Source organism: Cynocephalus volans, chromosome 2, assembly GCF_027409185.1.
Source record: "Cynocephalus volans isolate mCynVol1 chromosome 2, mCynVol1.pri, whole genome shotgun sequence".
Lineage (NCBI taxonomy): Eukaryota > Metazoa > Chordata > Mammalia > Dermoptera > Cynocephalidae > Cynocephalus > Cynocephalus volans.
Genome location: NC_084461.1, coordinates 140,048,612 through 140,065,845, shown reverse-complemented (window position 1 = coordinate 140,065,845; position 17,234 = coordinate 140,048,612).

Here is a 17,234-nt window from a genome sequence, read left to right as displayed (position 1 = left end):
CTGAAAGGGCCAAAACAGCAGATGGCCACCATGACAAAGCTGAACAGAAAGAACCCATAAATCAAGAAGAGAGATAAATCAAAGATAAAACCTTCCGGGACACCACATTGAAAGGAACCGTGGATGAAGAAGAACCCCCAGAGCATGTATTGAGAAGGAACAACCAGAAATAAGAAAATCGAGTCACTGTGGTGTCACAGAAATCAAGGACAAATTGAATTTCAAGGAAGAAGAAATGGTATGGTCTATTACATCTTATGTTACAGAGATCAAGGAAACCTTAGGAATTAACAGCCATAGTTTTATTTGATTGAAGGAATGGCAAGAGTCTGACCTCCACATTTCTCTACTGGGCAGAATTAGTGTATCAAAGTTCACTGTATACGTGGCACCTTTTTTTTTTTTTTTTTTTTTTTTTCATCTCTGTGCCTACCGGTGTGAGGCAGAGCTCTGTACTCTATGCAGCTCATTGGGGTACCATCGGCACAACAGATCCTTCCTGCTCCTTGGGTGATGATGACTTTCAAAATCCCAACTTGGGAATGAAAGAGAGAGGTAATTAATGATGCTATGGAAGGACTTGGAGAGGCATCAAGTTTCCAGCATAGGCTGGAGACCACTGACTTTGTGTTTGCGTCATTTGGTTTCTGCAGAACTCTTCAGTTAAGAAAGAGAATGGTAAAAAAAAGAAAGAAAGAAAGAGGATGGTTACTTAATGCAAGGCTGGGTCTGCCAGTTGCTTCCTGTTTGCATGCCCCATCTCCACATCTAGATTCCAAGAGTCTGATCAGGAACAATAAACATCACTGACCTAGGAATTCAAGAACTATGTGGTCACAGACTTACCACCATGCTCTGTGATCCTCCTTAAGTCACCGAACTGAGCCTCTGTTTTCTCTTCTATAAGAATAAGAAGGGTCACACTACACTATTTTAAATGTATCTTTCAACGTATCTCTGTATTTTGAGCTACTTCTGTATTCCCCAGAGTATCTGCCATTATATGGAGTGCTCCAGTAAATGCCTGCTGAAGGACTGAAGGAAGAAGTATTATTACCTAGCCATCATATTAGTACCAGAAGGGAAGGGGGCGAGGAAAAACATAAGGCAAGCTACATCCAAGAAAATTAACACCACACCAGGCTTCATAATTCATGGATTTACAATCAGGACAATCTGTCCTGCACCCCCCCCCCATAAGTAGTTTATTACAGTAAATTCTAGAAGGCCCTCATATATCAGTCTCATTTACATCATGGCTCTATCCATGGAAAGTGTTGTAACAAAGCAACAAAATGTTCCTTTCTTGCCTTCAGCATTTTACTGGCCACAATTCTCACTGGAGTGGACCCCATCGCTGCAGCTTGTATTGGCTAAATCAAAGAGACGATTTATATCAATTAGGGCTTTTTGATGGCAAGCAACAAAAGACTTAAGGGGGTCAAAAAGCAATTATTGGAAGTCTACCATGCAGCTTGCAGAATAAAAGGAAGAGTTGGTTAACCAACCGCAAGAAGGACAAGAACCAGGCAGCTCAGGAACATCAGCCGCTCATGATGTTTTCTTAAGAGTGCCATTGTCAGATGTCTCTGCTTCCTTCTATCTCTATATGTCTCTGCTCAAGATCCATATGCTGGAAGAAACCCTGATTGGCCCATTCTGGGTTATATACTGACCCCTGGGATCAAAGAGCAGTGACTCTTCCCAGAATAATGGTGTACGTATATGGTGCATGTGTGTGTTTATGTATGTATGTGATGTAAGTGTATGTGAATATGAATGCACGTGTGTCACATGTGTGTATGTGCATGTGTGTGCATGGATGCATCTGTATGTGGTGTGTGCATGTATGAGTCTATATTTGTGAGATTGCATGTAAGCATGTATGTGCATTGTGGGTTTACGTGTGCATGTGTTTGTGCACATGTGCAGGGGAGGATCACACTGGGAACACAAAGTCAATGGTGTCAGACATTTGTTGGTGACATCTCCATCTCTAAGATGGTTTTGAATTTTAGTAACATTCTCTACCAGCTATGTAACTAGCTACATAACCCATTCTCTCTAGGCTTTTTAAAATATCTACTTCTCAGGGTTGTTCTGAGGATAAGAAAACACATGTATACAGTAAGCAGTATGACTGGTATAATAACCTCAATAAATGGGAATTAATATTCTTACTATCTTATTATCTCTGAGAAAGGCTATGATGTTTGTAAACAGGTCCAAAGCAAGCCAAAAAAGTCCTATTCAAGCTCATTCTTCTTGCCCCAAGAGCATCACATTGTGAAAGTGACTCCCTCTCCCATCCCCAGGAGCCTATTCCCTCACTCTCAACTCAGGGACGTTACTAATGTGCTTCTTTTTGCCTAGAATATTCTCCTTCTTGCAATCCCACACCTAAATACTCTCCCTCCTTCAGGGCTGGGCTTAAACTTGTCACACTCATAAAGCCTTCAGTGGCCCCTCGAGGTTTCCCCAATCTCCTGTTCGTCTGAGTGACAACAACCCTTAGTGAAGAGATGGTAACTAGATCCAATGGTTGCGGCTCCCTGGGATGCTGTGTTGAGGTGGATTCTGAGACCATATCCAGAATCATAAAAAAAGGGCACCATAATGATTAGAGATGACGTCATTGGGTTGCAAGAAATAGGTACTATGAGCTACCTGTCACATGGTCCTGATGCTGCTGCGTTACCCTTTGATTGTAGACTGTGGTGTGCTGGTCACAAAATGTTTCGAGTGGGCTCTTTCCTTGAAACCAGAGACCGCATCTTCTACTTTTTATTTTATGCTCTGTTCTAACTAGTGCAGTGCTAAGCACAAAGCAGAGGATCAATCAAGGCTGGTGGGAGGATTGATTCATTTCTTAACTGGTAGCCAAAAAGCATGAAGTCATGTGCCATAAACTCAGGAGCATCTACAGACGATATGTAAATGTAGTCCCACAACCTTCCCAGCAGGGAATATGGGGACAGTGGCAAGATCATGACTTTGGGAGTCACACAAAACTGGGTTAGACTCGAGCCACTTATTAACTGGGTGACCTAATGGCTGGGTCATGTAACCACACCAAATCTTTCCCTGTCCAAAAAACTGGGGCTAGTAATGTCTGTGTTACAAGGTCACTAACATAGACACATATATAAGAGTCAGCCCAGATCTGTGCAGAGAAGAAGCATTCATTACATCTGAGTTTCATTTTAAGAGGTTATAATGAATTCAAGAAGCATGCAGCAAGTACTAATATCATCTTTTTTGGCATTGTCATCATTGTATATCAATCTGGTTTCCCAGGAAGACAGTCCTCACTATTCTTCCTTGGACTGTGTCTTTGGGTGGCATTGGTGAGGAATCCCCTTTTTTCATCCCACCTAGCCTCCAGCATGCTCCACCAGGAAACACTCTGCGCTGTCACCACCTCGTTTGCAGGTAATGTGGTGCTCTCACCCCCAACACAACAGGCTCTCTTCAGGAAGGAGTGGGGGCTGCAGAGTTCACACACTTTCCACTGAATCAAGCCTGCATTTCTTGGGTGAGAGCGAAGCATATTTACATCTGTGGAATATCAGCCAGGATCAACAGAGACCCTGGATTACTTTTGCTTATGTAATTTTCTGGGGAAATCCAAGGCATTAAAATCACTAACCACATAGCATCAGTTGAAATAGGGCCTCCTTTTAAAGGCAAAAGTCAAACTGGGACAAACCATACATTTCAATCCATAGATGGAGAATTCATTTTTAAAAAGAGCTACTATTTATCGAGTGCTTACTATGTGCTAGGCACTATGGTGAGAAATTAGACATGGTCTTACTTCATCCTTACACCAACCTCAAGAGGTAGTATATACTATCACTTCTCAAATCTATACAAAACTCAGTTATTATATGAAACACTGTGTGCTAATGATAATTAAAATCCACAGGGTCATTACTGACCCGTGGGCTGTATCTCTGCCCTGCCAAACCATCAGCACAATCACCAGGAGTCCAGTGGGGAGAGATGCCCAGGGGCAGGACTCCTGCTCTTGTTCCAGGGCCCCCAGAGATTTCCTCCTAGAACATCCATTAGCCCAGGCAGGCATTGCTGGTGTAAATCACCACCTGGCACTCGATGAGAATATAGTTATTATAACAATCACTGCACTGCATGATGCTCAAGCCATTTGGAAATGTAGGTCTAATTAGCTCTAAGCTGTAGAAGATTTGAGTACGGTAGTTTCATTTTGGCTTAATGCTTGGTGCTTGGTGTAAAATCTGAATTTATTACTTTTTTTTAAATCATATCTGCACAGCTCAACCAGTCATATCAAAATGACTGCATGTTAGCATGTTATAGACTTTAAAAAGTGATTCCCTATAGGCATTTTAAGATATAGGATCTATTATGGGAAGACATATATCTGACAGCATTCTGTTTATTACTCAGTTCCGCTACATTGTTCATGAACCCAGTGAAAGATGCTCACAGTGGTAAGTAACACTTAGTTCCAGGAAGAAGAAATGCAGGGTAACTTCCTTGGGTAAGTACCAGAATCAGCGTGTGGTGCCATCACAGGACTAACGTGCAGACGACTTGCTTACTCCATCGAGACCCTTGAAAACAAAGAAGACCATTTTAATGCTACATATCCCCCTAGATTTTATCCAAAAAATTTTTTCCATTAAAAGTAGTATGTCCCAGCAGTAGGTAAATGTATGTTACAATTCAAAACATTTTTAAGAACAAAACTCAGGTAGCATCATTCCTCCTACCCCAGACCCTGAGGACAATTATTTGGGGATGGAAAGTATCCCTGCTATTCTTTCCTGGATTTATTTCTTTATTCTATTAGCACCTAGACTACTTCATCTCTTTTTCCTAGATGTTGAAAGGATCCTGGTCAAAGAATTCCCATAAAACTCCCCATGCAGGTTAAAATGAACACTTCCAGGAATGCCCCCAAACGCCACCTCCTACCTCCGTTCCATTCTGGCTTGCTTGGCCTCAACCTCCCCGATTTCTTTCATTATTTCTGCACTGCTCCCCAGGCTCCTAGGTTGTGGTTCTGGTCAGCTTCTCTGCTTGGCCTTCAGTCTGGCTTTACCTCCTACCTCAACTTTAGAGTTTCACTGCAGCCCTTGGGCCACTCCCAACCCATCCACTTGGAACCTGAGCCTAGGCCTATGCCCCCAGGACTCTGACTCTCTGGAATGAGTCCAGTTAATATTTCTGAGGAAAGGAAGATTCCAGTAAAAAGCAGAGTGAACTGAGGCAGCTGGTCCCACTCAATCTCGTGCATATCTTTACCCAGCCCTATCTGTATAGGGTCTTCCATGTGGGGTATTTTCTACTGCTCCTTATGGAACTCACCATCATCTGTAGAGCCTGTTCTTCAGAATGGCTGAGTACAGAGTTGGGGCAAGTGTGACGGAGAAGCCAACCCAGAACCCTGATCTCACAGACCCATCAAACCAACCAACCTAGGGACCACCTACCTCCAGAACTATTCTTATGTCCAATAATTCTATTGTTTAAACCACTTTCCAGTGGGTATTCTGTGACTTGCAGCTGAAAGTGTCCTGATTAAACCACTAGCAATATTAGAATCTTCCATCCTCAAATATGTAAATAGGTAGAGAAGAAAGAATTTGAACTTGAGACTTACACCTAGATGCACATCTCGACTCCCTCACTTAGTAGCTCAATTTCATTTATTTATCTGTCTCCCTACCAGACCGTAGCCTCTTGAGGATGGGGGGCAAGGGTGGCAGTATAAAGACCAGTTGGAAGGTTAGTGAAATAATCAGACAAGAGATAATCAGCCCCAGATAACCAAAGAACCTAAGCATCTTGTTATATGCAAACCTATAAGTTATGCAAGAAAATATGCCCACCTATGTACAGCCTGTCCCCCAGTACTTGAATGTCCAAGTCCCCCTTCAACCTTATTTCAGAAGACTGGTAGTTGGAGGGAACTGATTTCTCTGGAATTGAGTTGCCAAGCACCAGAGGTGTTCAGCCAGAGACCCAAGGGCATAATAGCGTAAATGCAGTAAGAAGTAGTCAGATTGTGTGTGTGTGTGTGTGTGTGTGTGTGTGTGTGTATTTTTTTTTTTTAATACTGGCAACAAGATTTGCTGATGGGTTAAATATGGTTAAGGGCAGAAGGAAGGAAGTCAAGGATGACTCTAACAGTTGACCTGAACAACAAAGATAAAAGATATTATGGGGAGAAATAGATTTGAAAAATAAAATTCAATTGTTCAACTTTAAGCATGCTGAGCTTGAGACACCTACTGGACACTTAAATGGAGCTTTGAATAGGCAATTGGCAGCCCGGAGTTTGAAACAAAGGTCCAAGCTGAAGATATAAATTTGGTCATTATCAACATACAAATGGTATTTAAAACAGTGAGATTGATGAGATCACCAAGGTCATGAGTGCAGACAAAAAAGTCAGAGCCCTAGGGCATGCCAATATTTAGAAATCAAGGTAATAAGGAACCAGGAAGGAATACTGAGTGGGGACAGCCATGAGGTAGGAGGAAAACCAAGTGAGTGTGCCATCCTGGAAACCCAGCAAAGGAAGTACATTAAGAAAAAGGGAGTGATCAACTGCTAATAGGTTGAGCAAGATGCCACCTAAGAATTGATGTTTGGACGTGGCAATATGGAATGAAGGCACCAGCGATTTTGACAAGTTGTTTTTGTCAGTAGTGGGAATGAAAGCCTGCATAGAAGAGTTCCTCTTGAGAAAATGGCAGTAGAGGAACTCCGGTCAAATGACAGGATTGCCTGGAGTTCTGTGCTGAGAGTTTGAAGTTAAACCCAAATTCAAAGAGTGCTCTCCTCAATTAGTGATGTCTGCCATGAGTACAGATAGAAAAATAGTAATATGCATGACACATATTTACCATTCTTGTTCCAGGATATGTCATGGCTCATTTCATCTCTTCTATATACCTTTCTATGCTATCAGCCCATTTAGGGAACTTACTCACAGTGAATTTATTATTGTTCCAATACACTCGGGGTTTTTCAACATTCAGATATTCTCGAATAAAAAAGTGTGTTTTATTAAATTCTTTACCCTAGCTGGATAGTTTTAAACCAGTTTCCAGTATACCATGTAAAGCAACTTTTGAAAAACTTCAGTATCCTGAAGAACTATAGATGTCTTAAAAAGACATCATATCTGGGCCGAACCCGTGGCTCACTCGGGAGAGTGCAGCACTGGGAGCTCCGAGGCCGCAGGTTCGGATCCTATATAGGGATGGCTGGTGCGCTCACTGGCTGAGCGCGGTGCGGGCGACACCACACCAAGGGTTGCTATCCCTTTCCTGGTCACAAAAAAAAAAAGATATCACATCTCTCTGCATAACTAACATACTGAGCAAGAGCAGTTAAAAGGGCAGAAAAATCAACATTTGGCTATGCAATGCATACTTGCATTTCCTGTCTCCTTTTTCCTGGAGACAAGACTAGATCATTCAGATTTTCACATAGGTAGCTTTTTTGTACAGTTATTCTACTTTCATTGAAGGTCAGATGAGGCCATGATATACAGTGAAAGAAACTAGTGGGAATAGGAGGTACATAGAAATATTAGAAATTAAGTAATTCAGTGGGTGGACAATAGACTCCCAATAAGACCACAGTTACTTCCAGTCTTGTGCTGTATCTTAATCTCCAAAAGCAGTTCTTTGGTACTTACTAACCTGGAGAATATTTCCTAAAAAGACAATTGCTATGGCTTAAAAACTCAATTTCCCTTTAAATTTGCATGTCTTCATTCTAACACTTAACTTCTCAGAGTTCAGAAGTGTCTTAACAGTTATTGTGTAAGCACCTTATGTGTGAATGAATCCCTGGTTCACTCACTTGGTTAAACGCCTTTGGTGCTGGACAACTCATTTTTAGAGAAACCAGCTTCCTCCAGCTGTCAGTCTTCTGAAATGAGGATTGAAGTGGGATGTGGATACTCAAGTATTAGAGGGGAAGGGAAAATATTTTCATAGACAGGTGGGTTTTCTTGCATAACTCACAGGTTTTCACATAACAAGATACTCAGATTCTTTGATGGTCTGGGTCTAGTTTATTTTAATGCTTCTCTGATCTCTGAGACCCCAAGACAGAGCAAACATTCTTCATTTGTCAATTAAATGCCCTCCAACTATGCCCAGACTTAAGAAGTCTCCCATTAAAATAAACTCGGGGCTATCTGATTTTTATTTTATTTATTTATTTTTCTTGAAACATTATTAATTATACGCATTTATGGAGGACAGAGTTGACTATCGGTATTTGTGCACAATATGTGATGGTCAAATGAGGATAATTAGCATATGCATCATTGCAAACGTAATCATTCTTTGTATCCATTAGCCTATTCGCCCCGCCCCCCCAACCCCCTCCCCCTTTCCCACCTCTAATAACAACAGTTCTGTTCTGTCCTTCTGAAAGTTCAATGTATCATTGTGGTCTTTCTTTCTTCCTTCTTTCTTTCTTTTTCTTTTCTTCTTTCTTTGTTCATTTATTTTTTAGCTCCCACTTATAAGCGAGGACATCTCTTTTGTTTCTGGGTTAGCAGAGAGTCATGTGGTTGGGAGGGTGGAGGGACAACTGGAATAATGACCTCCTAGTTCTCTAATTATGGCACCAGTAATCCCCTTTATATTCTGGTATTTTGTAGTATGTTCGTAGTTTTGTCTCATTTCATCTTAAAGACCAAACGAAGCTGACTCCAGTTGCTACAAACACATGAGGCCCTAGCCACAGGCCTCAAGCAAGAAAATAAACAAATAAAATGCATGGGAACCCAGTTTCTCAAATTAAAGATGACAATGGTGTAGAGTCCATATGTCTCAGGAAAAAGGGGACATTTTAAAAGTCTTCAGGGTGACTTGCCAAATCAAGAACATCCAGGATCCATACAATTGTTCATTTTTCATCCTCAGTGGAATGTCATATGGACTCAGTCCTTCACTTGTACTTAAAGATGGATAGCCAACTGTTTAATCCTGTTGTTTTTAATTAATTAGGTCTCTACCACCAAAGCTTTAAGTACAGTCATTTAATTTAGACTTTGCTTAGTGGACTATAGAAAATCAGTATTTATTACTATTTTTTAGTAATTTTATTTTCCATATAACTCAGCTAATCAAGGAGAATAGGGATTTGAAATTTTGCAAATCAATTCCCCATAGATAACAGGAAACATTAGATTTATTGTCAGGAGTGAGCAATTTTGTAACTTGTGCCTAGATATGTCCAGAGCAAGCAAAGAAAGACCAAGAAAATGATGCACAAATGTAGGCTTTTCTCATCAGTAGCGAGAGAGAGGCTAAGAATGTATTTGAAATCATCTGTGGATTCTAATGCTTATTTACAGACTCAAAAATCAAAACAACATTCTCTTTTATTCTGGGGGGAGAAAAAGAAGTTTGTTAAGAAGTGACTTTTTTTTAAAGGCCAGCAAGGCAATCTGGTTATATCCATCATTACCTTTATTTAATGACCTATGTGTTCAGCAGCTGCTGTTGCCAAGAAGAGGTGGCTGGTTTCTAGCAGTAGTACCTCATTGCTGGTGGGGGTGACAGAATGAGGAACCACGACCCGCTTCAGGGCCATGTGGGTGAGTGGACCCCGTTTGAAAAGAACATGCTTTTCTTCAATTACCTGGAGTGACTGTAAGTTTCTCCCCTTGAAGAAACCTTTAAAAAAAAAAAAAAAAAGAGCAGTAAAATACAGGGTCATCCTAAAACTGGACAAGGCCAATTTAGAAGAAATAGGGTTATAATGGACCGACCCCGTGGCGCACTCGGGAGAGTGCAGCGCTGGGAGCGCAGCAGCGCTCCCGCCGCGGGTTCAGATCCTATATAGGGATGGCCGGTGCGCTCAATGGCTGAGCGTGGTGCAGCCAGTCACAAAAAGACAAAAAAAATAAAAAATAAAAGAAAGAAATAGGGTTATAAGAAGAACATTTCCAGAGCTCAGATTTCCTTGGAAATGAACATAAAATATAATATTGACAAGAAAATGCCAATTTAATCATTTCTAGTGAAAAATCTAACCATTGAGCAAAAAGAAAATATTTGTGCAAGTATGACCAAAGAATTCTTTTCCTGCTGTCAAGCCACATGGAAAGTGAAACAGGAGGATCAAAAAGAGCTTAGTCCTCGTGGAATCAGAAGGGAAAGGCTGGATAAACGGGATATTTCACAGCATCCATCTCATAGTAACCAAGATCTTGCCAATCGAACCGTAAATTTTCAAAGTTCTTCACCTAGAACCCATTATATTCATGGCCATACTAGACCTAACCTGCTATCAGAACCAAAAATAGAGATACAAAACTAAAATCAAGCTTCTCTCATTGGTCATTGAGCAGTCCATAGAGAGTTTGGCTGCTTCCTTTCTGTGTGATTTGGAAGCAGGGGAATAGCCAAGATCACAAGCATAAACACTGACCCCCATGTATTCAGAACTTAAAGACACCCAAACTATGTATAAATCAAAAGTGCAATCTAAGAACCCATTTAACTTATGCTCAAGTCCTTGAACTTATAATGATTTTTTTGAAAAAACTAATTGGTTACCTTCACAGGATGATAGAAATCAATTCATTATGTTTAAAACTAGTAAATAATGGAAGAGAATCAAGCATTGATCCTATATCTCTATATGAATGTACCTCTCGGTAATCAAAGAGTAGATGAGAGGAAACATCCATTTATAAGTTTTCCCACAAATAAATGAAAGAGAAATGATACAATTGGATATCACCATTTAGCAATTCCCAGTGAATTATTGCATCTAGGCATTGAGCATTGGCTGATGTTAACATCAAAAAAAGAGCAAAAATCAGACATTTCATGCTTCCTAGTGAGATAACTCAGTGCTGCCTACCCAATGGATTGAACTTGAATCTAATCAAGTCTCTCCACACAGGTCCCAATGTGCAGAAAATACAGAGGGCAGAGGAACATGTTGAACTGTTCAACGATTATGCAATCAGCAATATCCATATTGTAAGAAAACTCCACAGGTCAAAGGTAAATTGTAAGAAAAACAAAGGGATGGATGAGATACCTGTATATTAAAGGAGTCTTAAAAGACATGTCAATTTTTGTAACAGATAAGAATAAACTAGAGTGTCCAGGGATGCACACTTGAATGATAAAACTCTAGTGCACATGAGGGAGTGGTTACTAGTAAGCCAGGACAGTGGTTACTTTTGGGGAAGAGGAGGGGTTGAGATTGGATGAGACATGTACAGAGCCCTCTAGGGTGACGGGCAGAGTTTTATGTCTCGACCTTGATGGTAGCTATAATGGTTAAGTTATAAGGATGTTGCCTTACAACTCCTTAAACTATACAGCTATTTTGTGTGACTTTCTGTAACTGTGTTTGATTTACCAATAGAAAGTTTGCAGAATGAGCAATCTACTCTCCCTTTTTTTCTTTTGTTTTGTTTTTATGAGGACTTCTTATACTCTATAAGAGATTCCATCAACCATTCTAACATTGCCAAATGTCAAGATATTTTGTAACAGCTATATGATGGGCTGTGTCCATTTTAATATGGTGATTTTGCTCTGTCCTTGATGCCTCTTGGGGCTACTTTGGCCCAAAAGAAATGTTTCTTTGAGATCCTCCAGGAATACAAACCCAACCCAGGAGCCCTAGTAGGCCTTATTTCCTAGTGGTGACAAATAAGACTCGTGCTGTGAGAGCTGAAGTCATTCCCTTAATAGTCATCCTTCCTGTGGACCAGAGTGTGGTGGCAGTGTGGCTACTGGGTATGGGAGGGTGACTTCAGCATCCCAGCACATTGCAAGATGAAAAAGTTGATCTCATGAAAGCCAGGCAAGAAATCACACACCAGTTAGGACTCCTCCTCTCAGTGGTAACCAAGGGGCAAAGCCACAAACAGTTCACAAAACACTTCCAGGGCATGCAGTAAGGAGAGGGGGAGATTGTGCTAAAAGTATCACAAAAGACAGGGGAGACAGGATGACTTCAACTGTATCGATTTTTACAGATCCCTGTCCAGCCTCCTTCCACTGCCTGAGCAGGCCGGGCTGCATGTGTCTACCCGGCCCAATATAAGAGCTCCAGCACTTTCATCAGAGAAGTCCATCTCATTCCCAGTCAATTTGTAGCTAATGCGTGGATAAAGGAGAACTGGTGCCTTGAAGGAGAAGTGAAGACCTCAGCTTCAATACTGAAAGGTCTACCCATTTAGCTTTGTACCTTCCCACCCCCAAATCATTTCTATTATTTTTGAAAATGATGATGATAGATTATTTTTGAAGTTCATGGCTCAAGAGCCCTTGGGACTAGCTTATTTTAAATTGGCCAATAAAGCACCTTGAGTCAAGGCAAATTGTGAGGGGATGCAGAGATTTAGGGGTATGGAGCATGGGAGAAAAGGGAGCTATTGGAAAAATCTCCAAGCACAAAGCCCTTTATAAGGCTTCAAAGCACTTTTAAAGTCGATCTGATATGTAACTAAAAGCTAGCAATACTGCACATATATATCCCTCACCTATACCACATTCACTCTGGGCATGTAAAATCCAAGATGCAAAGTTTTATGGGAGCTGGAAACCATAATGGATCTGCCTGTCAGGAAGCTGGTGAAATAAGATTTTTGATAACCTAAGCCAATGGCACCCTAGGGTACAGGCAATGGCTTCCTCACCCAAGGACCTATAAGAAAATATTCAGAGGATAGACAAAGTCCATGGACTTTGTAATAATAATCTCTGTGTTAGAAGCCATCCTGTCCAATACCCTTAGTTTACTAATGCAGGAACTAGAGTCCAGGGAGGGGGCATACTGCCTTAAGGTCACTGAAGTAGATACTAATTCCATCCTCCTCTTCTTCCTTGATAACAGAGCCCCAGTTTTGCTTGCATAATCACCTGCCATGCAGACATGTGCTCAGAACAGAGGCCCATGGCCACCCCCAGAAGGAATAAATCATGATGGGTCAAAGCCAATCATATTGGTCTCATTACCCATAACAGTAACTGGTTTAGTCAGGGTCACGTGACCAATAAGATCTGAGGGTTGCCTGCAGAGGGAATTTTCAGAGAATACTTTCCTGAGCTAAAAGCAAGAAAGAAGAAAAGAAAATACATGAAAAGAAATACCCCTCTTCTTCTTCTTCATGGGATACTATAATGTTTGCATATAACAACTGAAACTCCTACAGCTACCACACACCACACCGGGAAAGCTAAGCAGAAAGATGGCAGAACCTGAGCCCTCCATGAGGTCCTGAGGCTGCAACTCCAGACTTCTTGTTGTGTGAGCCAATACGTCCTCACTGTTTCAGCCACTTTTTATTGTACTTTCAGTTTCTTGCAATCTAAAGCATCCTAGCTGATACAATAGCACAGACAGTTTGTGGCAGATCTAGGACTAGAATCTAAATGTCATAATTTCCAGACCAGTGAAGGCCACTAAGGGACTGGCAAGAGCTCTATGAGTCAGAGATAGTCTAGGTTATGCTGCAGTAAGAAGCAATCCCCAAATGTCAGTGACTTACAAGAGCAAGGTTCTATTTCTTGCTTGAGTAACATGTCCATCAGGGTTGGCTAAAGTTCTACTTCAGGAACTCAGGCTAATGGATAAACTCTTTTCTGAAATATTGCTGGTCTTGTGACAAAGAGAGCATGGCAAACGATGAACTGCCTCTTAAAGCTTCTATTCAGAAATGACACATCACCTTTGCTCTCATTCCATTAAGTCACATAGTCCAACTTGATATCAATGAGGAAAGGAAGAAAAATTTCCTTATATAAACTCAACAGTTAGCCTGCATTTATTTCTTCTAAGAAAAAGCTAAACACCCTAAAATGACTACTGAGTTGTTCTGGAAACTTCCTAAACTTTAGGATATTTTATGAAACAGCACAACTGCCATGCCCTTTTACAAGAAACTCTACTTTAAAATATCTCTTCATCATAGAATTACTACATGTCCATTAAAATGTTTTCCAAACAGTAAAAGGTTAAAAAAAACAAAATGCTTTGCTTTCCCAGTATGTGTCCTCTTGTCTTTTTCTACATATATCAGCATGTCTGTATACATGTATGTATTTATATAAGTATTTGTGACTTATTACAAAAAAATACCATTCTACAAAATTATACATAATTTTTTATTTCTTGCTTTGATTCCTTAATATTGTGGGCATTTTCGCTTGTCAATATACAGAGAATTATTTCTTTCTTTTTAATGACTACGTAGTATTCAACTGTGTGTATATACCATAATTTATAATGTATTATAAATATGTAATTTATATCATAATTTCTTTAGGAGTGAACATTTAGGTCACTCTAATTTTCACCATCACAAAAAAATCTTGTACTTCCTTCACCTATAGATATAGATCTTTTCACACTTCACATAATATTTCTCTAGGATAAACTCCAAGAACTGCTGGGACAAAAAGTATGCATATTCAAAATTTGGATAGATATTGCCAAATCATCCCCCCAAAGCCTATACCAATTGTACCTTTGGACTGGTGGGTCCATTGAATTCAGCCAGTAGTGTGTTAGACAGTGATCCTTTTAGACAAAAATATGCTCTGAGATCCTTATATGTAGTCAGTAAAAAAAAAAATATGGAAGACATTTATTATGGTCCTTCTCCTCAACAAGCTTAAAATGAGTAAGGGAGAGAGAAGAGATATACAAAAATGCTAAAAATATGTAAATCACTTAGATAGTGTAAGAAATTTGATGAGGCACAGTGTGAGACAGCCACAAGGAGATGTGCTACGGGAATGTTGGGTGAAGCAGAAGGTGTCAAGTGCAGAGACAGGGGAGGCTTCCTGAAAAGAAGCAATGTCATTAATTACCGCTAGTGGAGGGAGAGCTGAACCCTGGAAGGGTGGTTATAGCAGATGAGGTTGATGGCAGCACTGGGAGGGGAAGGGATAGGTTTTTATGGACTACTGAGCTCACAGGGTAGGCATGTTGAGCTAGTGACATCAGAGCCAGAGTCTCTACTTCAGCCTAAGGTTTTACATAACCGTCTATCTGTCTTGGGTCATTTTCCCCAGACTGGCTTAATAACAGGGATTGGTTTGAATGGCCAATCTAAAGAAGCGAGATTAGAAGAGTTCTGCTCTCTTTACCTAAGTCCCTAAGCCTCAAATCACCAATATACCTCAGCCATTTCATCCCCCAGAGAAAAAATAAATCAACCCAAAGGTTGTATCCAAGTCCCTGAAGGGTCTGAATTCTTAGGCCCTTCCTGAATACATTGACCTTTAGCTTTCACTAGAATCTTAAAACTAATAGACTTATAGGGGTATCATTAGCCCTTCTGTAAGCTTGGATTTCCATGGAAAAGACTAGAACCAACTCCAAGCTTAGGGGTCAGGATATAGATGCATGATATAAATGCTGCCCTTCCAAGTCAAGACATCACCAATTGATCACAACACTCTTTTCCACTAGGCCTAGAAACAGGCTCAGAATCCTTCTCGACACAGCCTTCCCAGCAACCATTACCAATCAATTGGAATTGGCACTGGTATTGAAACCCATTTGTCATTCCTGTTCAACAGGTAGCCATTTCCTCACCAAGCATCCTCTCTCATAAGCTCACCTATTACCCGCCAAACATGAGTCTTCATCAGAAGTCATAGGCTCTGGGACCTCATAAGGTCTGGGTGGCTCACACTGGGGAGTGCAGGAAGGTTAATCCATTCTTTCTGTGCTCCTCACCGCCCCCACCCCACCCACCATAGCATCCCTCCTCCACACTCCAGCGTTCTCATAAAAGGATTCCCCCAGGAAGATATTAGCCCTTCGCCTGTTTTTCTGCCAAAGGTAGTTACTTCCATCACTCCCTTAATGTTTTCTGAGTGCCTACTATGTGCCCAGCCACATTTCACACACTGATGACACAGGAGCAAACAACACAGACAAGAGTCCTTGCCCTCATGGAGCTTACGTGCAAGGAAAAAGACACAGACATAAAAACGGAAAACAAGCAAAATGTGCAGTGGGTTAGCTGGTGCTAAGGAAACCGAAGAAAGTCAGGAAAAGGGAATAGGGAGTATAGATAGGTGGGGGGTAGATTCCAATCTTTAAGAGGAAAGACTTTACTGAGGAGATGACATTTGAGTAAAGACCTGAAGAAGGTGAAGGAGAAGATGAAGAATATGCCTGGGGGGAGGATGTCTGGGAACAGAGCCTGCCAGAGAGAGGCCCTGAGCAGGGAGCAGGTCAGGAACAGTGAAGAGGGCAATCGAAGTGGACAAACTGGGGAATATCGGACAGGAGGTCAGAGAATGAAGGAAGGAGGTGGATGTCGGGGTGGCGGGAATTACAGATCATAAAGGATCTCTGGGGGGACCAAAAGAAGGATTGCTGACATGCAAGCCTACTTCAAACAGTTCATGGAAAAATAAAGTTAAAAGATAATACGAATCATTCCATGAACTTTTTGAAATACCCTTGTCTATGGTCTCTGCCTTCACCATGCTTGTGGTCATTATGGAAGATAAATGATAAGTACATGGTTTCAGGTAATTTAGGCTAACTAATAACAAATGTGGCAAATTTATAAGAGGGAGGCACAAGGTGCCGTGAGAGATACAACAGGACAACTTGATGGCATCTGGTGATCAGGAAAGGCTTCCCGGAAGAGGGGACATCTAAGCTCAGCCCTGACAGATAAGGAGATTGCCCAGCCAAGGAGGGGAGAAGAATGTGCCAGCGGAGGGAAGGGTGTGTGTTCAAGGAGGCTGGCAGGGCTGAGAGAAGAGCTACGCCCTTTTTATACAGAGAGCAGGGGGCAAAGGGCTTAGATACTAACCTGGAGAAACCAATCAGACACAGAACCCTCCGGGCCTTGAAATGCTTATTAAGGGGCTGAGCCTTCATCTAAGCAAAAGAGGAAGGTTTTGAAAGATTTTAAGAAGAAAATGATCAAATTTACCTTCTTTTGTAAAAAGATCTCTCTGACTGCCATACCACCGTTCTTGCTAACCTCTTAGATTCCTGAATTTAAGAACCTAGAGCGAAACCCCTAACTAAGTTGGTCTTGCTTCTTTTCTAATTAACGGTCTTGAAAGCACACTTCTCGTTTCTGGCCAGTGGAGCTGCTTTCCTCCCATTCCTCATTGCCCACTCCTCATCTGTCCCAGGACGGGTTCCCTAAAACCATCCCAGAGATGAGGCAGGACGCGTATGTATGAGAATACTTCTCAGAG